The following is a 22620-nucleotide window of genomic DNA, read 5'->3' as shown; positions in this document are numbered from 1 at the left end:
TGTCATCAGGATTCATAAAAGGGATCAAATAATATGGAGACCCTGGGAATGATTTTTGTCCTGTTTTAATGATTTTAAAAGAAAAAAGGAAAGGAAGGGATACAAATGGGCAAAGATGTACTAAGAGAGGAAACTTATTTTCTCACATGATGGGTTGGGGAAGAAGGCAAACACAAGTCCATATAAATGAACCTCACTTTGAACTGATACAGAATGAAGATAGAATAACAAGGAGAACTATTTGTTCGGTTCTTTGTGATTCCATTTGGAGTTTTCTTGATCAAGATACTGAAGTGGTTTACCATTTTCTTTTCCAGCTCCAGCTCTAGCTGTGCGAAACAGGATTAAGTGGCTTGTCCAGGATCATACAACTAGTGTCTCAGGCTAAATTTGAAGCTAGATCTTTTTGACTTTTATCTGCTGCACCACCTAACTGCCCTTGAACTGTTTGCACAATTACAAAATTTTTGTGAAGACAAACTATTTTGGATTTAAGAATTCTGATCAATGCAATAATAAACCATGATTCCAGAAAACTGATGATTTAGAATTCTGCCCACTTCCTATAGGGATAAGAGATTAAGTATGCAGAGTGAGATGAACAAATGTGGACATGACTAATTTTGTTCTGCTTGACTAGGCATATTTGTTGCAAAGGTTTTGTTTTTGTTTTTCCTTTCCTCATAGGGAGGTGGAAATGTGAGGGAGAGGGGAATAGATGCTTGTTAATTTTTTAAAGAAAATTTTAATTAAAAGAGACAAAGAAAACATTTTCCCCATACCAGAAAAGTGGAATTGCTGGCTTCAGCAACTGGTAACGTTTAGTCAGTATTCACAGGTCAGCACTTAAGCCATATTAGGGATATCACTAGATTCATATTCAGAAAAATCAGATTTAAATCCTCACTCTGCTAGTTACTGCTGTTTTAATCTTGGACAAATAATTTACCCTGTAAGTTTGCTCATCTATAAAATAAAAGCTAAAGAACCTCTAAGGTAGGGACTCGCTCTGACATTTTATGTTCTATGTTCTAAGGTCTCTTGCAGCTCTGATGAGTGTCCTTAGGTTCTTTTACTCCCTAACATTCTAAATTCTAAAGTCCTGTCCAGCTCAGAATTCTGTGTTCTCAGGTTCCCTCTAATTCTGAATTCTGTATTCTAAGGTCCCTTCCAGCTCTGACATTCTGTGTTCTAAGGTTGCTCCCAATTCCCATATTCTGTCTTCTAAGATCCCCTCCAGCTCTCACATTCTGTGTTCTAAGGGCCCCTCTAACTTTCACATTCTATACTCTCACCCAGAGATCAACCAGGGGACTCAGTGGAAAATGCTGAGTTTGGAGTCTGGAAAATCTAAGTTCAGACACTTAATATCTATGTCTTAAGGTACATGGGCATGTCATTTAACTACTATTTCCCTCATCTTTCTCACCTGAAAGTGACAAATAATAATAGCACCTACATCCCAGAGGGTCGTGAGGATCAAATGAGATAGTCTGCTTTCACAGAAGTTTATGGTACTTCCTCTAAACCTCTTCCCACCCAAATTCTCTTTTTAACTTAGCAGGTGCCATACACTACATTTACCACATGGTGACGCCAAAGGCCAACATGAAATCTAATGTTTTGATGGGAAAAGTTATTAATGAGTGATGGTGACTTGGGAGTCAGTTGGGGTGATGTTTTTTGCTGCCTTCCCCACTCCACCCAAACTTCCGTCCTTTTGACAGGAAGGGCTCATCTCTACAAGGAACAAATCAGGGAGAAACACCATCCTGAGGGCATGGGATTTGTAGCCATTTGTCCACCTCCCGGTGGCCTGATTTGGGCAGATCCCTTCCTGTCCCTTCCCTGTCAGTTTCCTCCTTTGTAAAATGAAGCTGTTGGATTAAATGACTTAGTTTTAGGGATAATCTCTCTTGGAAACCTCATCAGCTCCCATTGGTTTAATTATCAACATATGCACATGACTCCCAGGTCTATAAATCAGACTTACTCTGTCTATATTGTCACCTATCTCTTGAGCATCTTGAACAGGATGTCACATAGACATCTCAAACTCAACAAGTCCAAAGTGGACTCCTTATCTTTCCTCCATCTACCCTCCTTCTTCCCCCCAACCAGCAAGTGCCTTTCATCTGATATCAGTGTCCCATTTATTAACAGTAATTGCTAGCATTTATATAACACTTAAAATGTACAAAGTACTCTACAAAGATGATCGCATTTTATTCTCACCCCAACCCTAGTAAAATGTAGAGCTATTTAGTGTCCGAACTTACTGGACTCCAGTCCCAGCATTTTCCATTGAGTCCCTGGCTGATCTCTGGGTGGAAGAAACCTTGAAAATACAGAATGTGAGAATTGGAGGGGCCCTTAAATTACCTTATATTTTCACCCTCAATAAATGCTTTTTAATTGATATATTTGCTAGGTCCTTTTTAACTCTAAATTCTATGATCCAATGAAGAGCCTTTCCCCTTCTCTGTTTCATGACCTCAAGTCTTTATTACCCAAAATGGGACAGGCTTCTAGGTCCTAAGGTCCTCTGTATTCCTCTAGAAAACTGCAAAAAGATAGATCTGGAAAGGTAAAGACATAAAAGGTCAGTCATAGAATGAAGAATTCTGCTTTCCCAGCCTCCCTGAAGGGTGTTTGGTCCACACAGCCATGATACCAGATGTATGGGGAAATAAACTCTTCCCATACCACATATGTATACTCTGAAATACCTGTGTACGCAATGACACACACACTGACATACTCAGAGGTAAGATACCTCCTTCCAGGAGGAGCTAGAGTAAGTGACTTAAGAAATAGAAAAATTCTTGTACCTGTCAGGATGACAGAAGCAACTAAATGGTGTAGTAGATAGGGCCCTAAATGGGAGTCAAGAAGCCCTAAATTCAAATCCAGACTCAAGTATTTATTACCTGTGTGACTCTTACAAGTAACTTAATCTCTGCCTCAATGACCTGAATTGTAAAGTAAGAAGAAATAGCACTTGCTTTCCAGGATTGTTGTAAGGATAAAACAAGATAATATTTATAAAGCATTTTACATAATATTTATATGTTTTATAATAATTAAATATTACAATATTTGTAAAGCATTCATTTGTGATTTATCTCATGGAGGCATTGTTCTCAAAACTTGTACATGTCTATAAATACAGGTAGTGTCCTTCTGCTACCCCTGAACTAGATATAGGGACACTCACAAACTCACTAATAAGCACTTATCATAAGGCTATGTAGTACAGTGGAGAAGATACTGGATTTGGCGTCAGAGCATCTGACATTGAGTCCTGGTTCTGTAGTTTACCTACCAGCCCAATCATGTAGGACAAGTCATTTATCCTCTTTAGGTCTCTGTTTTCTCACCTGTAAAATGGGGATGAGGGGTGGAGCTGGAGGCATTTTGTGCCTCAGGACTGACTAAAGTAACCTAATCTAGCAACTAAGTGCTCAGTAAATGCTGTTGAATTGAACTGAATTAAACTGACCCTTGGCTCCTTTTTCCTCTCTATATCTAGGATTCAAGACCACTGATCACATCATCATCAGGAGTGTCCCAATAACTGGTCACAAAAGTTGTCATATGGCCTTCAGTGGTGAGGGAGGGGGAAACTATCCTCACAATGGGGAAACAGCCCCAACAGGATTAATTGGGGGGTGAGGAAGTTAGGAGGCAGGAGCTCTGAGTCTTGACAAGCCTATACTTTGGCAATGGGGAGAAGAGCAGAGTCTGTCTCTGATAAGACTGTCATTAAGACCTGAGATCAAATCCTACTGTGCACTTAGTACCTGTGTAGGTTCAGGCAACAAATCTCTTAGCTTCTCTGGCATGTTCCTGGCTCTAGTAAACATTCATTTAATTCTCATTGACTTTTCTAGGCCTCAGTTTTCTCATCTATAATATGGGAAGATTGGATAAGATGAATTCCCTTCTAGCTCTACTTAGGATCCTACAGCAGCATACAAATTAACTGAGATAAAGGAAGAAAAGCAAATGTATTGATTTTGACATTAACACTTTCAACTTTTTGCATATTAAAAAAAAAAACTTTTAATACATAATGAGTCCTTTTGCTGCAATCAGTTATTTTACATTATTTGACATTGAATTTATTAGATGTTGACACAGTCTTTAATTTTTTAATCACAAAATCATACCACAATAGATATTAAGCATACCTTTAACAAATCATTTTTTAAAATTATTTAGTTTGTTTTTCCCCAAACACATATAAAAACAATTTTTAACATTTACTTTTAAAATTTGGAATTCCAAATTCTCTCTCCATTTTCCTCATTGAGAAAGCAAGCAATCATCAAATTATACATATATATATGTGTATATATATATATATACACATATTTAGGTTATACATGTAGAGTCATATAAAACATATTTCCATATTAATCATATTTAACAATCCATTTTTCCAAGTCTAGCCTTGATTATACTATACACGTTTTGTTTTGGGTTTTTTGGTTAATTTTTATTTTAATTTCAAAGATCAGACTTCTTTTCTCTATTTCCTTTCCTCTTTCCTCAAGAAAAACAAAATCTCTGTTACAAACACATGTAGTTGAATATGACCCAAGTCCCAAAGTCCATTGCTATGGTACATTTTCCTCACAGGTAGAGATCAATAATTGGATCCCACATGAGGGACCAAGCAGAGTCCATGAGAGCAAGAGAAAGGTGAGCTCTTTGGTCTTCTTCAAGATAGAGTCTGTTCAGTCTTGGGGGGCAGATTCAAGATGGTGGAGAAAAAGCTGGGATTCACCTGAGCTATTCAAGATTTCCCTCTAAACAACTTTGAATAATGCCTCAAAATAAATTCTGAAGTGAGAACCACAAAAGGATGGGACAAAACAATTTTGCAACCTAAGACAATGCAGGAAAGGTCTGTCTCACTGCAAAGGCCAGGTCCTAGCAAACCAGCAACAGGAAGCAGCAGCTTCCAGAGCTCTCAACCCACAGACAGTAAGTGGGTCAGACAGCTGGTCAGAAGATCATGAGGGTCCCTTTGCTGATACACTGCATGCAGAACTCTGTTGCATTGCCCACACTGAGAGCCAGGTTGCAGTTCTGGGTGACAGCTCCAAGATGAGGAGGAACACTACTAGCACAACAGAGATGGTGGGCTTTTATTTGATCCACTCAAATTTTTAGGGAGTTTGGTGCTTTGGCAAGGATTATATCTCTCATGACAAGCTGTTTCTTCTTTCTTTGTCATTCTTTCTTCTACAGCTTTCATTTCTCTTATAATTTTTTCTTTACATGCTCTTCTTTCATTTATTTAAAAACATTTTTTTTTAACTTTTCCTTCATCTGTTCTAGGAATTACAGTTGAATTTGTGCTCAGGCTGTGTTTTCTCTGGGGCAAAGTTTATAAATGTTTTTGAGTTCTCTTCTCCTTGATTTGTGTCCCAAGTGTTCCATAATCAATAACTCATTATGTTGGGGCTCCTTTTTTATTTACCCATGTTTCTAGCCTATTTGCTAACTTCAGACTTGATGTTAGGGCTGAGCTCTGTGTTACTTCTGAAGGGAAACTTTGGGCAGTTTCTGGGGGTAATAAGCCATTGCGTTTGTTATTCCAGGATTTCAGGGATGGGTTGAGTACCTGCAAGCTTTCATTGCTTCCAAACCAGTGTAATCCAAGACAAATGTAATTGCTGCCCCTCTGGTTTTATCCCTGCAAGTTCCTGCCCTGGGTTTGAGTCTGAGCAAGAACTGACTAGTGCTGGTCTCTACTCCTATCAGTCAACAGGAAAGTTCTATTGGCTCAGAGAATCAGAATCTCAAACTCCCCCATGATCTGGGATTTCTACCCTACTTATTTCTCTGCAGGCTGGGCTAAATATTGGAAATGAGATCCTGATTCAGACCATTATCTGATGATAATGATAATTTTAAAAAATTCTTCCTTTTTCCCTACTTTGCCCAGAGCTTCTCTACTAAAGAATATCACTGCTCTACTCACTCCAGTCAGAATCTGTGACTTAAGACTAGCTAGTGGACAACAAAAATGCCAGTTGGTCCTGGTGGGGTCTAGTGGTACCCCATCAGGATCTGAGACATCCTTCTTCCCTTTTCCTGGGAGGTGGAGGGCTCCACATAGTGACTGTTCCTAGCTACACCCATTCCTAATATCTTCGGACTTCTCTGTCAGTCTTTGCAAGACAGACTAGACAAAGCTCTCATTGTGACTTTTTCTGAATTTCCTTATCAGAATTCAGACTGGTTCATTTTCTAAATCTGTTAGAAGTCTATAGAGCGGAAGAGCTCACTGAATTGCTTTCTACCACTGCTATCTTGGCTCCTACGGCTATCCCATTGATTTTCAATGATGTTTAAATCAAGCAAATAACCAGAGCTAATGAAGCACATTTTTCTTCATCTCTCAGATTTTTTTAATCTCTGTGAATTATAGAATGATGAAAGGTCATGTTGCATTCTATCTCCACTTAGGAATATCTATAATTCCAGAAATACGTGTATTTTTTTAGAATGCATCACTACCTCAATGGAGATGGGACTTTGAGGTCCATTAGAAGTTTAAAAAAAATACTCCAAACTTGTTTTAGGGTACATGTTTTACAATCTGATGAAGAGACCCAGAACTTATAGGTTTACTTGAATTTCTTCTGACAACAGTTTTAACCCTATCCTTGAGAGACAAAACTTTCAGCAAAAATTACCTTTTTCCAATCTTCGTATTGTTTTACCCATGAAAACTATTTAGTTTTTTTCTTTCAAGAAATGCTTAGTATCTGGTTTTTGCCAGTCAGTCATTCATTTCTGGAGACATAAAGGCAAAAAACAATCTGGTCTTCTCAGTATTCTTCCAACTTCAAGAAACCTGTGCTCCATTACAAAGGAATCAGTAACTACTTCTCCAGCGGTCAGTTCCCTTTGAAGATCTTTGTTTATTTTTTTGATTGTTAATTAGGATATACCAAAGAAATAGTCTGTCAATTTTTGACTTTGTTTTTCATCTTCATTTTTAATCATACTTTCCTTTGTGCTTTGATTCATTCGTTGTGGACCTGAATGATCCTTGAAACTTTTAACTTCCCCACACCAAAGCAGCTGCAATACCTCTAACTGTCAGTAGCTGAAATATGTTCTTGAAGACTTAAAAAGTCTTCAAATTCTCCTTTTGCAACATCCATTCTCTAAAACCAAAGAAGTTAAAACACAACAAAATAAAGCAATGAACCACGTGTGGTACTAAATCCAGCACAGAGAACTACTAAAAAGAGGGAAATCATTTCAATCCAGCTTCATCTGATTAAGATCAGACATCTTGAGCCAGCCAGAATTGGATATATGGGATGAGTGAGAGTGAAGAGTTGAGGATGACATTATGACTGTAATAGAAGACTTTCAGCAGTGATGGGAAATTCAGAAAAGGAAAGATTTGAGAAGATAATGATTTCTGTTTGGGATATACTGAGTTGGAAATATCTATGGGACATCCAGTTTGAAATGTCCTAGAAGCAGCTGGAGATGCATGACTCAGGAGACAGATTAGCTCTGAGAATCACGTGTGTAGAGATGATACTTGAATCTGGGAGCTGATGAAATCATGAAGTGAGATAATTAGTAGAGAATAAAAAAGAGAAGTGGAGCCAGGAGGGAATCTATGATTAAGGAGCATGGCATTGATGTGGAGTCACCAAAGGGTACTGAGAAAAAGCATTTCTTTTCATAAAAATTGGAAGAGAAGAGGAGAGAAAAAAGTCACAAAAATCTAAATATTGCATACAATTCAAAGATCACAATTGAAAAAATTCACTAAACTTGGCAATTAAGAGATTATTGATAACTTTAGAGAAGACGATTTTAATTAAACATGAGATCAGAAGCCTGAAGTTCTAGAAGAGAATGAGAGGAAGGGAAAAAGAGACACTAAATATAGATGGCTTTCTCAAGGAGTTTGGCCATAAAGGGGAAGAGAGATATAAAATGTTAGGTATCAAAGATGATAGGATCTAGTATGGATATTTTTAAGGTGGAGGAAAACTTGGATATGTTTGTAGACAATAGGAAAAGAGCTAATAATAGGAAAGATTAAAAAGGAAAAAAAAGGTTAAGTTTGTTAGTAGAGGTAATTTGCTGAAAATCCTGGAGGATCCTGGAGATAAAGGCATGTGCAAGGGAGTTTTTCCTTGGAACACTTGTGGGTGATAGCCAAGCCAAAGATGTGACCATTTCTGTGAGACTGAAGTAAAGTGTAGGAATAAGCCATGAAAAATGAATTTATTGAGTATCTTGGACATATGGATAATTGAAGGAGTACCGATATGCACATTTGAGTCTCCTATTATTTTTAATGGCAGAACTTGGGTAAAAGAATAAGTTAGTTAAATAAACACTGAATCCATTGAGGAAGGAAGAAAAATCACTAGATGACTAGATTGGAATCACTAGATATCAACCAGCTTTGGATTGGATGACAAATTCGGGTAGCATGCATCTCAAAGAAAGAGAGGTTCTTTAGTGAAGATGGTAGAGAAAGGGTCTAGAAATGACAATGGGGAACAAGGAATATTCAGGCTTCTCTACTAGGCTCAGTGAGTCAGGGGATATAAGAAAAAAAAATAACTAACACTAAAAATGGTGTGAAAGGAAGAAATGTATTCAGGGGGGAGATATGTCTCAATGAGGACTAAAAGACAAAAGAAATGAGAAAGAAAGAGGTTTAAGTTGAAAGGAAGCTTGTTAAATTATGAAGTGATCATTCCAGAAGACAAGATACAATTGGTAGGCAGATCAAGAGTGGTATATTGTAGAGGAAGGAGAAAGTTTAGTTGGATACCTCTAAGTCAATTAAAAAGAGAGAATGCATCTAGCTCAATTTTTTCCTTTAAGTCGCCAAGTGAGATTTTATCATTTCAAATCTTTCAGGGAGCTGACCCTTCTTCATCTTCAACACCATGGCTTATTCATGTAGCAGCTAATACAGGACTGAGTCCCTAGTTGTCATTTTGGATCTTGTGTTGGGGGGTTTTCTGATCTCAGATGAATGTGTACCTACCCTGAGATGAAGGTGTCCAGACTTTAAGTTCATCTTATAAGTTTAAATTCCAGGTCTTTTTAGTCAGAACTGAATGTTGGTTAGGGAAGGAATCCCAAGGGACTATACCAGACTCTTAGAAATGATGACCACTACAAGAGATTAGCCCAAACCTGGCCCACTTTAGGAGAATATACATGTAGGAAGTTGTATGGATAATACAGTCAAAGTGAAATGCAAATTCTCTAATCAGAAGTCTTGTGAACCTCTTTATGTACTGAAAGGGTTTAAATATTAACCTCCTGAGGAAACCTAAGAGTAGTTACAAGTTAAGCTACTGAATTCTCTTTACTTTGTCAATGTCCTCTATGAGATTTTATGTCTATTAACGTTTCTTTTGTGTGTAAGAATAAATTCCCGTCCCATACCTGATTTATATTATTAAAAACAAAAACAAAAACAAAAACCTTTTTTTTACTCCTATTTTTGGGCAGGCCCCAAATGTGAGTCAATCCCTAATATTAAGTAATGTGTCCCCAGGGCTCAGAAGTAAAGGTTTAATGAGCTAAAGAGTATGAGAAAAATCAGCCTTCCCTCAGAGGCCAGAATCTTCTAGAACTGATGTGGAAGGCTCCAAATACAGGGGCCTTTCATTGTTAAAAGAATGGACAAAGTACCCCAGCCCCGGGCCCAGTTCTGATAATTATAGTAATTATCTTTGCTTTGGGAAAGGGCTGGATCTACAGGTTACCAGTAACTCACTTTTGGAGGAAAAGAACCAATAGATATTTTGCTAGAAAGGGTAAGTCTAGGTCTGCAGAATACCAAAAATTTATTTTAGGAGCAAGAGAAAGAACTACCTCTACAAAGTACCAATAATTCATCTTCTGAAGAAAGGGGGTGGGTTTACCACAGCACTTCTCTTATGAAGGAGTCTTTAGGTCTACAAGATAACGCCCATGGGTTTAAAAAGCTCCAATAATTCTCTCTGGTCAGGAATGACTGGACTGGAACGACATAGTACCAGTAATTGGCTTGGGATCCAAGAATAGAAGTCCATCTCTTCTCAGGGTCACAGCCCCCATATGCCTCCACCCTTTTCACATTGTCGGGGTGGAGGGGTCCAGGAAGGAAGGACAGACTGGACAACGGGTTCACCACACCCAAGCTGCAATGATTGATGACTCCAAGGCAACTCCACCCCTACTCTTGTCCCAGGCCAACTCCCATCTCCTGATCGTCAACCCCACCTCCCACCGGTTCCCAAAGCGCCACCTTAGTCAAATTTAGGTATCAGAACCAGTGGGTCCACAAATTGTGAGGATCCCTCTTCCAACAGATCAGGAAGTAAGATTAGATGAGAGCTTTCTCTCATGGATATTTCATTCTAATATAAAAATGACAATTCCATCTAAATTGGTCTACTTTTTCAGCATCATATTAATCAGACTGCCCAAAAAATTATTTTATAGAGCTAGAAAAAAATAATAACAAAATTCATCTGGAAGAACAAAAGGTCAAGAATATCAAGGAAATTAATAGGAAAAAATACAAAGAAGGTGGCCTAGCAATACCAGACCTAAAACTATATTATAAAGCAGCAGTCATCAAAACTATTTGGTACTGGCTAAGAAATAGAATGGTACATCAGTGGAATAGGTCAGATAGACGTGATACAATAATCAATGACTAAAATAATCTAGTATTTGATAAATCCCCAAACTCCAGCTTCTGGGAAGAACTCACTATTTCACAAAAAATTGCTGAGAAAACTAGAAAATAATAGGTCAGAAAGAAGAGAACCTTCAGGAGCCCTATCCCTGCCCCAGTGAGCAGATCCTGGGGAGAGGAAGGTTGTAAAGAGGGGTAGGCAAGGTGCCAAGACCTAAGGCCCTGGGTAAACACCACTGAGCTCAAAGGCCCAGAAATGCACATTCCAGGGATGACTGGGAACCTGCCCTCCCTCTGTTCCTGACCAAAGCTGGTGGTCATAAGATTTAGACCAAGAAGTGACTCGAGAGATTATCTAACCTGACCCTTTTATTTTTCAGATAAGGAAAGTAAGGTTCAAATAACACGTCTGACACCAAACTCAGGACTCTGCTAAATCTTGGAGCATAACTTTACCCCCAGGATCCGGCCTCCCTTCAAAGAAGATGGCAATGTAAGCAGGTCTTGATCCCCAAGCTGTCCCCCCCGACCCTAAGGAGTATCCTCCTTCCACTTCTCCACCAAACTCCAGATCCCCCAATTTCCAGGGGAGTAGAGAGCTTCTGACACCATCAACTGGTGAGATGAGAGGAGATCCTGGGGTATTATAGGATCAGAAGTGCACAGAGTTAGAGCTGACGAAAGATGTCATTTAACCTGGTTTTTATTCTGGCAGACTCTCAGCAAAGTATTGGAGTTGGTTTGCCATTTCCTTGTCCAGTGCATTTTACAGATGAGATCCACTCTACTGAAGTAGAGTGAAGTGACTTTTCCAGTTAGTAAGTGTCTGCGGCCAGATTTGAACTCACTCCATTTCTGATTTTGTGATAGGGAAGCTGATAAGCCCCAGCCTTAGACTCTTGGGGAATGGAAAGTCTCGATCTGTCCTGGGGAGCCAGAGAGAAGAATACTGGTGGGAGATGGAAATGGAATCTTAAAAGCAAGGAATAGGAAGAACCCAGGAATTCCATAATAATCACTCACATTTTAAGAACAATCTAAAGTTTACAAACACTTTTCTGGGACTTTTCTGTAGGAGGAACAAGGATTATTATTCATTTACTTTACAGATTCACAGTTGGACTCCAACCCACCTTTCCAGGCCGATTACACATTATTTTTCTTTAAGCACTCTATGATCCAGTCAAACTTGCCTTCCCATGAAGGGCCCTTCTGCCCTTCCCATAAAACATTCCATCTTGCATCTGTGTCGCCTTGCACAGGCTGTCTGCCCCATCTCTTCCCCCATGCCTGGAATGTTCTTTCTCCTCATCTCCACTTTAATAGCCCTAGATACTCAACTTAAAATCTCATTTCCTACGGGAGGTTCTTTTGATCCCCCCAGTTGCTCTTGACTTCCCCCAAAATTACTTATATTTATTTTGTATGTATTGGATATCTGTAAAGTACTCAGCACAGTGTCTGGCTTGTCATAGGTACAATATAAATGCACCCTACTTATGTGTGTTCTTGTTATTTTCCTCAGGACCATAAGGACAAGGACTCTGGGCTTTTTCTTTATATTTCCAGAGCTAATCACAGCACCTAAAACACAGAAGATATTTAATAAGTATTTGTTGATTGATGATGAAGAAACTGAGAGTCAGAAATCAAACAACAAATAAGTATTCTTTTTTATTTAAGTTTTTTTAATAATGCTCAATGATAATTTTTTCAACATTGAGCCTTTAAAAATCTTGCATTCCAATTTTTCCCTTCCTCCCCTCCCTCTCCCCTAAATGGCATGTAATCCAATATATGTGAAATATGGTAAAAATATATTGAACAAGTATTCTTTAAGGGCTTATTATGTGCCAGGCAACTAATTAAAGAATGACACAGTTCCCACCTGCAGTGAGCTAATATTCCAATAATGACAGACCATAATTACATATAAAAATATAGATAGCTTAAATAAAAAGTTAAAAACCACAAACATATGCAGAATATTATGTTAAATATAAGGTAGTTTGGGAGGGAAAACACTAGCAGTTGGAAGGCTCAGAAAAAGATTCCTGCAAAATATAATGTTTTCACTACATTTTAAAAAGGAGAGGAGTACTATGAGATAAGGAGGCCCTATGTTCCAGGCCTGGAAAAAATTCCAGGCCAAGAAAAGATTTGAAGATTGAAGGTGGAATATTGTGTATGTGAAAAACAGAGAGAAAACTGATTTGCTTTATCCAGAAAAAAATATGAAAGGGAGAGTTAATATCCAATGAGGTAAGAGAGAAGGGTTGGGGCTAGGGCTAAAAGTTAAGAAGATATTTATTAGAATTTGCTGTCTTGGGGAGGGGGTGAGGCAGGGAGAAAAACTTGGTTTTGCAAAGGTGAATGTTGAAAACTATCTTTGCATCTATTTGGGAAAATGAAATATATTGGGGGAAAAAAGCTTAGCAGAGCTTATATTTTTATCTCAGGTTCTATCCAGGCCACTGGAATTGGTTGAGTATCATAGTCATATGATCAGATTTGTATTTAAGGAAAATTATTTTGAGAGCAGAATGTAACATGGATTGCAGTGAGGAGACATTTAAGGTGGGAAAGATCAAGGAGGAGATCCTTACAATAATCTTATTGAGAAGTGACAAAGGCCTAAACAATGGTAATAGTTGTATTGTGAGTGGACAGGTGCATTCAAGATATTGAGAATATAAAAACTGATTGACTATATGGGGTGAGGGAGAAGATGGAATACAGATTAATGTCAAGACTAAAGGATGGTGCTTTTTGGAAGAGGAGAGGCTTTAGGGAAGGGATGGGGAATGTCTGGTCAGCAGGCCTTATAAGACCCACCAATCATTTGCTAAGGCAATCACAGGCAGGGGTGAGCTGAAAGCTAGGTACAATAACCTCCTATTGTTTGAATTCTATAAGTTGATAATTTTGTATGGTCTTTGAATGAATATTGTAAATATCTAAATAGCCCTTAGCAGAAAAAGTCCCTCCCCCCCAATCTGATTTAGGGAAAAAGAAAATAAATTCAGTTTTCATCAGGTTGAATTGAAGATGTCTTCAGGACATTCAGCTTGTAACATGCAATTGGCAATTGGTGATAGGGACTGAAGATCAGAAGAGAGGCTTGAAGTGGATAAATTCAGCAGTATGTTGGGAAATGTTTAATCACCTGCTCCCTGATGAAAAAAAAAAATGTATACATGAGATCCTTTTAAATTTAGCTACATTATTAACACTTTCTGCATCACTTTCTTAAGTCTAGACAATTAAAATAATAAATCAAGCTCTAATGTGTAGCATTTGCTCATTTCTGAGGTGTAAATGTTCACACTGAAAATATAACATTTGGTTTGTGGCAGCCCTTTTTGTAGTAGCAAGAAATTGGAAACTGACTGGCTGCCCATCAGTTGGAGAATGGTTGAATAAATTATGGTACATAAATGTTATGGAATATTATTGTTCTGTAAGAAATGATCAGCAGGATGAATACAGAGAGGCCTGGAGAGACTGACATGAACTTATGCTGAGTGAAATGAGCAGAACCAGGAGATCATACACGACAACAAGATTATACAATGATCAGTTCTGATGGACGTGGCTTTTTCCAACAATGAGACGATTTAGACCAGTTCCAATGATCTTGTGATGAAGAGAGCCAGCTACATTCAGAGAGAGGACTGTGGGGAAACTGAGTGTGAATCACAACATAGCATTTTCATTTTTTGGTTGTTGTTATTTGCTTACATTTTTTTCTCATTTTTTTTCCTTTTTGATTTCATTTTTCTTGTGCAGCAAGATTGTATAAACATGTATGCATATATTGGACTTAACATATATTTTTACCATGTTTAACATATATTGGATTACTTGCCATCTAGGGAAGGGGATGGGAAGGAAGGGAGGGAAAATTGGAACACAGGAAGTCCAAATCTGGACTCAGACACTTAACACTTTCTAGCTGTGTGACTCTGGGCAAGTCACTTAACCCCAATTGCCTCAGGAAAAAAAAGAAAAAAGAAAATAAAAAGCTTTAATTAAAATGAATAAATAAATAAGAAAATTTTACATATGATTTTCAAAAACTAGTATGGGCTGGCTTCAGCACATCCTTGGTTGTATATAAATCTAGAAATTATTTGCATAAAGATTATGGTAAAACTCATGGGATCCGATGAGGTGACTACCAAGGGAGAGATTTTAGAAAAGATGGAGAAGTAAGTCTAAAACAGAACCTCTTCAATCACCCACAACTAGGGGTGAGTGGGGATGCAAATGATGTGTCCAAAAAAAGAAGAAACTTTCAGAATGGTAGGTGAGAAGGTTTCACAAAATCTCAGAGAGTGATCATGGTATGAAATGCACAGAAGATAGATTGAGGATTAGAATTGAGGTGAAAAAAACAAAACATCAGGTATAGACGACATTAACAGATCTTTGGTGCTTTTGAAGGAACCATTTTCAATTGAGCCATGAGGTAAGAAACCAGATTATAAATGGTTAAGGAGTGAAAGAAGAGAGAAAATAGAGACAATGAATAGAGACAATTTTTTAAATACAGTTTAGCTGAGAAAAGGAGATGTGATAATAACTTAAGAAAATGGTAGGATCTAATGAGAGGTTTTTTTGTTTGTTTTTTAAGGTTTTGGGGAGATTTGAGCATGACTAAAAGCACAAAGGAACATCCAGTTAGTGGAGAGAGGTTGAAGAGAAAATGGGTAATGATTAGAGATGAAATCTGATGGAGAAAGTGGGAGAGATGGGATCAATTAAACATGTAGAGGAACTAGGTGAGGAGGAGGACCAAGGGTTTAGCATCAACAAATGTAGGAGGAAAGAATGGGAGAGAAAGTCAAGAGGTTTTTAGATGAGTATGGGAGAAGATGAAGCTCACATTGAATGGTCTAATTTTTTTCCCAGTAGAGTAAAAGGTAAGGCCTCAGATGAGAGGAAGGAAGGAAGTGAAAAGAGGGAAAGAGAAGATTTGGAATCACTAGTGTAGGAAGTGAGGTGGAGATCAATTAGGAAGAATAAAAGGGCTGCCTTGCTGCAGTAAGGACCCAACTGAGGTTGGATGAGAGGAATTTATAATGTACCCAATCACAAAATTGTGACATTTCCGCTCCCTGTGTTCATTGGAGCAAAACAGTTGAAGTGACTTATTCAAAAATTCTGAGACATGATTAGCATGCAGTTTTTATTGACTCTCAATCCAAACTTCTATCCATATTCTTCATTCACTCTCTAGGAGGTCATAGGATGGGGGGATAGAGACTTAGTGTATACCCAGGATAATGTTCTCTCCTGCCTCCCAACTTAGGATAGGGGGAGGTACCCTCCTCATCTCTAACACACCACACATCCCATCTCTTTCAGTGAGGTTCTGGAGAGAGTAAGAAGCCTTATCCTCCTCTGCTAGAAATTTCACTGAGCCCCCATCAGTGACTTTTCTCTGGGGGCTGTGCTACATCACAGTCATTGATATACATATGGAAACATACTTGTATAAGAAGAAACTGCATTCTTCAAAAGTACCATCCATCTCTTAATGGCTAAATATGGCATATAGAAATATAGAAATAATGCATAGATGCTACTACTAGATCTGTATCCCAAAGAAATCATAAAAGAGGGAAAAGGAGCCACAATGTGCAAAAATGTTTGTAGCAGCTCTTTTTGTGGTGGCAAGGACTTGGAAAATGAATAGATGTCCATCAATTGGGGAATGGCTGAATAAGTTATGGTATATGGAGAGCAATGGAATATTATTGTTCTATAAAAATGATGAACAAGCTTTAGAAAGGCCTGGCAAAATTTACAAGAAGCGATGCTAAGAGATATAAGCAGAATCAGGAATACATTGTACATGTAACTGCAAGATTGTGAGAAGACCAACTATAAAAGACTTGGTTTTTCTCAGTGGTTCAGTGATCTAAAGTAATCCCCACAAACTTTGGATGGAAAACACCATCTGCATCCAGAGAAAGAACTATGGACACTGCTATATTCACTTTTTTTTTCCTTTTTCTTCTACTTTTTTTCCCTCTTGTGGTTTTTCCCATTTGTTTTGATTTTTTTCTCTTCCAACAAGATTCATAAGGAGATATGTTTTTAAAAAATGAATGTACATGTATAACCAGAAAAAAATATAATAAAAAAAAGTACTGTATGGAACACAAATGTACATATATAAACACAAAGGTATAGAAATATGAGGATTCACATAGGATTATAACATTTAGAACTGGAAGGGACCTTAGTTCAAGTATCAAATATTTTAAAGATGGGGAAAATTAAGGCCTAAAAAGTAACTTCCTCAAGGTCACACAATTAGTAAATTGTTAGCAAGCAAACCATACCCTCTATTCTTATATCCAACTGATTTACACACAGAGTGAGTCAGACTTAATTGATGCTATTGAATCCCCCATCTTTGGATATCTTATCATATGTTCCTTCTCTGATGGCTCAATTACTTTCACACTGACACCCTACACTTTGAGCTCCTTATTCATACTTCCTGTGTGCCTCATCCTCTAAGTCAGGATTTATGGGCCACCTAGCATAGTACTGGTACATAATGGAAAACTTAATACTTGTCTGTTTGTTTGTTTTTTTAAGTTGAATTGCTTAGTTCTAACTTGACAGCCTGATAATCAGAGAAGTGAATCTAGGTTAATAAAAAAGAACCAGAGAATCCCCATGCTTGTTTGACCAGTTTCAGAAATTGGTGAATCTTCTTTCTCTAGGCAAGACTCCCTCTGTTGTCAAACAAACCAGTAATTCTAATAATTCTAATGTTGTGCATTTCATGCATTGTTTTGGGGGGCACATGCTTTGGGGACCCTGTGGGGGCAAATCACACCTGGGCCATCTGACTAATTCACTTGGAGGGTCAGCCCTAACCCCTAGCAGCCTTAGTAGCTAGAGAGGGAAGTTCCATCTGAAGAGAAGACAGGGACCTTTGAGAGATGCTTGCTGAGGATTCTGGGTGGGGAGTAGGATTTCTGGATTAGATATTCAAGAAGACAATGGGTAATAACATCCGAGATTCTAGAAGGAAGGGAGGAGTTGGAGGAGAAAAATTCTCCTGGGCCCAAACAATAAATTTGTTCTTTCTTTATGCAAGTGATTGGAAGAAACTGACTAAGTCCCTCAACAGAAAGTTCTAAAGAAAACATTTTTAGAGTCAGGGGACCTAGTTTCAAATCTTAGGTTTGCTGCTTCTGAGCTACATGCATCTGGGCAGTTAATTTAACCTCTCTGAGGTTTTATTCTCACCTCTTAAATGAAGAAATTGGACAGGATGATTTATAAGGTCTCTTCCAACTTTCTTTTTTTTTTTTAATTTTATTTTTATTTTGAAAAAATTTTCTTCACAACATTACCCTTGCACTCACTTTTGTTCCGACTTTATCCATCCCTCCCTCCCTCTACCTCCTCCCCCAGATGGCAAGCAGTCCTATACATGGTAAAGATGTCACAATATCTTCCAACTTTCAATCTATGAGATCTAGGCTGACAATGGGGAAGGGGCCTGACCAGCTCATTCCTGGGTTTCATAGAACAGGAAAGAACTTTGGGCTTTTTTAATGCGCCCTTTACAGAGGAAGTGTTGGAAAAGGGAAAAGAAATGCCCCCAAAGTCCTGGGTCTAGAACCCAGATTTTCTGACTTTCTGCCCTGGCTAATTTTTGTTACATTCTGTACAGTGGGTGGGGATCCTTAGCTTAGCATAGTGGTAAGATCAGGGGATATCAAGTCTCTCTGTCCCCAATGGGATAAAGGTCAGAGTGTCATTAAGAAAGTTTGGTAATGGATGCCAGCAGTCTCTGGGTGACAGGAAATGATGCCCTCCCATCATTCCAACATGCATCTACTGCATTAGTTACTAGGAATGGGAATAGGGGATAGGGACTATACTGGCCATGGGAATCTAAGGCTGTGGTCTGTACCTTCTTTGAGACCTAAAGTCTTACAGAGTTACCTAGAGTACTAAAAAGTTAAGAGTCTTATAGCCAATATGTGTCAGGATCAGGATTTAAACCCAAGGCAATGTCAGATTTTATATCATTGGGTTCAAAGATCACTGAAGATGTCTATAGCCATGAATTTTTTTTTTTAAATGCTTGCTCCTTGGGAAAAAAACTTTGGCAAATCTGAATAGCATCCTAAAAAACAGAGACATTACCTTGCTCACAAAGGTCCACATAGTTAAAGCTATGATTTTTCCAGTAGTGACGTATGGTTAGGAAATGGCTAGGTAGATTATAAGGAAAGCAGAGCACTGTTCAATCAGCACTTTTCATTTGTGGTGCTAGAAAAGATTTTTGAGAGTCTCTTGGACAGCAAGAATATCCAATCAGTTAATATTTAAAGAAATAAATTCTACAATTATATATATGTACATATATATAAATCATATATAATTATATATTGGAATTGCTCGGTATCTTGGAGAGAGAGGGAAACAAATTTGAAAGAAAAGGTTTTGCAGAGATGAATGTTGAAAACTACCTTTGCATGTATTTGGAAAAATAAAATAGTGTTAAAATTTTTAAAAAATAAACATACACAAGGGGAAGAAAAAAGAAATTAATTCAGACTATTCGTTGGAAGGGTAATTACGGAAGCAGAAGCTTAAATACTTTGGCCACATATTGAGAAGAAAGGACTCACTGGAAAAGACAACTGATGTTAAGAAAGATTGAAGACTAAAGGAGAAAGGGAAAGCGGAGGATAAAGTAAATAGTGTCATGGAAACACCAAACTTGACCTTGATCAGACCTTAGAAAATAGTCCAGAATAGAGTATAGGAATAAATGGACTTTTCCTTAAAATAATCAGCAGCATCTATTTAAAACCATCAGTAAGCATCATATGTAATGGAGACAAACTGCAACCATTCCCCATAAGATCTGGAGTGAAACAAGGTTGCCCACTATCACCGTTACTATTTAATATTGTATTAGAAACGCTAGCTATAGCAATAAGAGCTGAGAAAGAGATTAAAGGAATAAGAATAGGCAATGAGGAAGCCAAATTATCACTCTTTGCCGATGACATGATGGTATACTTAGAGAACCCCAGAGATTCTGCTAAAAAGTTATTAGAAATAATCCACAACTTTAGCAAAGTTGCTGGTTATAAAATAAACCCACATAAGTCATCAGCATTCTTATATATCACTAACAAAATCCAACAGTCAGAGTTACAAAGAGAAATTCCATTTAAAGTAACTACTGATAATATAAAATATTTAGGAATCTATCTGCCAAGGGAAAATCAGAAACTTTATGAGCAAAATTACAGACCACTTTTCACACAAATTAAGTCTGATCTAACCAATTGGAAAAATATTAAATGCTCTTGGATAGGGCGAGCAAATATAATAAAGATGACAATATTACCTAAACTAATCTATTTATTTAGCGCTATACCAATCAGACTCCCAAAAAACTATTTTAATGACCTAGAAAAAATAACAACAAAGTTCATATGGAAAAACAAAAGGTCAAGAATTTCAAGGGAATTAATGAAAAAAAAATCAAATGATGGTGGCTTAGCTGTACCAGATCTAAAATTATATTATAGAGCAGCAGTTACCAAAACTATTTGGTATTGGCTAAGGAATAGATTAGTTGATCAGTGGAATAGATTAGGTTCAAGGGATAAAACAGTCAACAAATATAGCAACCTAGTCTTTGACAAACCCAAAGATCCCAGCTTTTGGGATAAGAACTTACTGTTTGATAAAAATTGCTGGGAAAATTGGAAACTAATATGGCAGAAACTAGGCATTGATCCATACTTAACGCCGTACACCAAGATAAGGTCAAAATGGGTTCATGACCTAGGCATAAAGAATGAAATTATTAATAAATTAGAGGAACATAGGATAGTTTACCTCTCAGACCTGTGGAAGGGGAAGGTCTTTATGACCAAAGCAGAACTAGAGATCATTACTGATCACAAAATAGAAAATTTCGATTATACCAAACTGAAAAGTTTTTGTACAAACAAAACTAATGCAGACAAGATTAGAAGGGAAGCAATAAACTGGGAAAATATTTTTACAGTCAAAGGTTCTGATAAAGGCCTCATTTCCAAAATATATAGAGAATTAACTCTAATTTATAAAAAATCAAGCCATTCTCCAATTGAAAAATGGTCAAAGGATATGAACAGACAATTCTCAGATGAAGAAATTGAAACTATTTCTAGTCATATGAAAAGATGCTCCAAGTCATTATTAATCAGAGAAATGCAAATTAAGACAACTCTAAGATACCACTACACACCTGTCAGATTGGCTAAGATGACAGGAAAAAATAATGATGATTGTTGGAGGGGATGCGGGAAAACTGGGACATTGATGCATTGTTGGTGGAGTTGTGAACGAATCCAACCATTTTGGAGAGTAGTTTGGAACTATGCTCAAAAAGTTATCAAACTGTGCATACCCTTTGATCCAGCAGTGTTACTACTGGGATTATATCCCAAAGAGATTATAAAGAAGGGAAAGGGACCTGTATGTGCACGAATGTTTGTGGCAGCCCTTTTTGTAGTGGCTAGAAACTGGAAACTGAATGGATGTCCATCAGTTGGAGAATGGCTGAATAAATTGTGGTATATGAATATTATGGAATATTACTGTTCTGTAAGAAATGACCAACAGGATGATTTCAGAAAGGCCTGGAGAGACTTACACGAACTGATGCTGAGTGAAATGAGCAGGACCAGGAGATCATTATATACTTCAACAACAATACTAGATGATGACCAGTTCTGATGGATCAGGCCATCCTCAGCAACGAGATCAACCAAATCATTTCTAATGGAGCAGTAATGAACTGAACTAGCTATACCCAGAAAAAGAACTCTGGGAGATGACTAAAAACCATTACATTGAATTCCCAATCCCTATATTTATGCACACCTGCATTTTTTGATTTCCTTCACAAGCTAATTGTACAATAATTCAGAGTCTGATTCTTTTTGTACAGCAAAATAATGTTTTGGTCATGTATACTTATTGTGTATCTAAGTTATATTTTAATATATTTAACATCTACTGGTCATCCTGCCATTTAGGGGAGGGGGTGGGGGGGGGGTAAGAGGTGAAAAATTGGAACAAGAGGTTTGGCAATTGTTAATGCTGTAAAGTTACCCATGTATATATCCTGTAAATTAAAGGCTATTAAATTAAAAAAAAAAAAAAAGAACTCAAAAAAAAAAAAAGAAAAGAAAAGAAAATAGTCCAGAATAAAATTCTATGGTCCATGGGGTCACAAAGAGAAGGACACTACTGGAGCACAAGAAACAACTTCCTGGCTTCAAGGATGACTCTCTAACCACTACAGCCCTGAAGACACAAAGACAAAAGTCAAAATAATCCCTTCTCTTAAGGAGCTTCCATTCTATTGGGGGAAACAACATTAAACATAATACAAATGTTACATTAAAATGAATTCCAGCCCTGAGAAAGGCACAGTCCCAGGGAGATCAAGAAAGGCCACAGGTGGGAAATGGTGCTTGAGCTAAATTTAAAGAAAGCTATGGGTTTTAAGAGGTAGAGATGAGAAGGAAGTACATAATGATGGAGAAAAGAATAGTAAACTGGCTAATCTCTCCTATTCTCCATTTCCCATCCAGACCCTTCCCTCTCCCCGAGCCCTCAGTTCACACTGTGCTGTGTGGGCAGCTACACCTTTTCTGAAGTTCTACTGCGGTTCAGGGGCGTATTTGGATGTTCCCCCTGTTTGGACCTATGAAGATGAGCCTTTGGAAGTCAAACAAGCTGGATTCTCCCAATCAACCAGTTTCACATCCTTAACTCCTCGTTCTGACCCCCTCCCTATCAGTGGCTAAATCCTGTTTTCCTACATTCATAACATCTCTGCCCACATCTTCCCTCTGACA

Source organism: Sarcophilus harrisii, chromosome 2 (assembly GCF_902635505.1).
Source record: "Sarcophilus harrisii chromosome 2, mSarHar1.11, whole genome shotgun sequence".
NCBI classification, from domain to species: domain Eukaryota; kingdom Metazoa; phylum Chordata; class Mammalia; order Dasyuromorphia; family Dasyuridae; genus Sarcophilus; species Sarcophilus harrisii.
Note: the sequence above shows the minus strand (reverse complement) of the source record.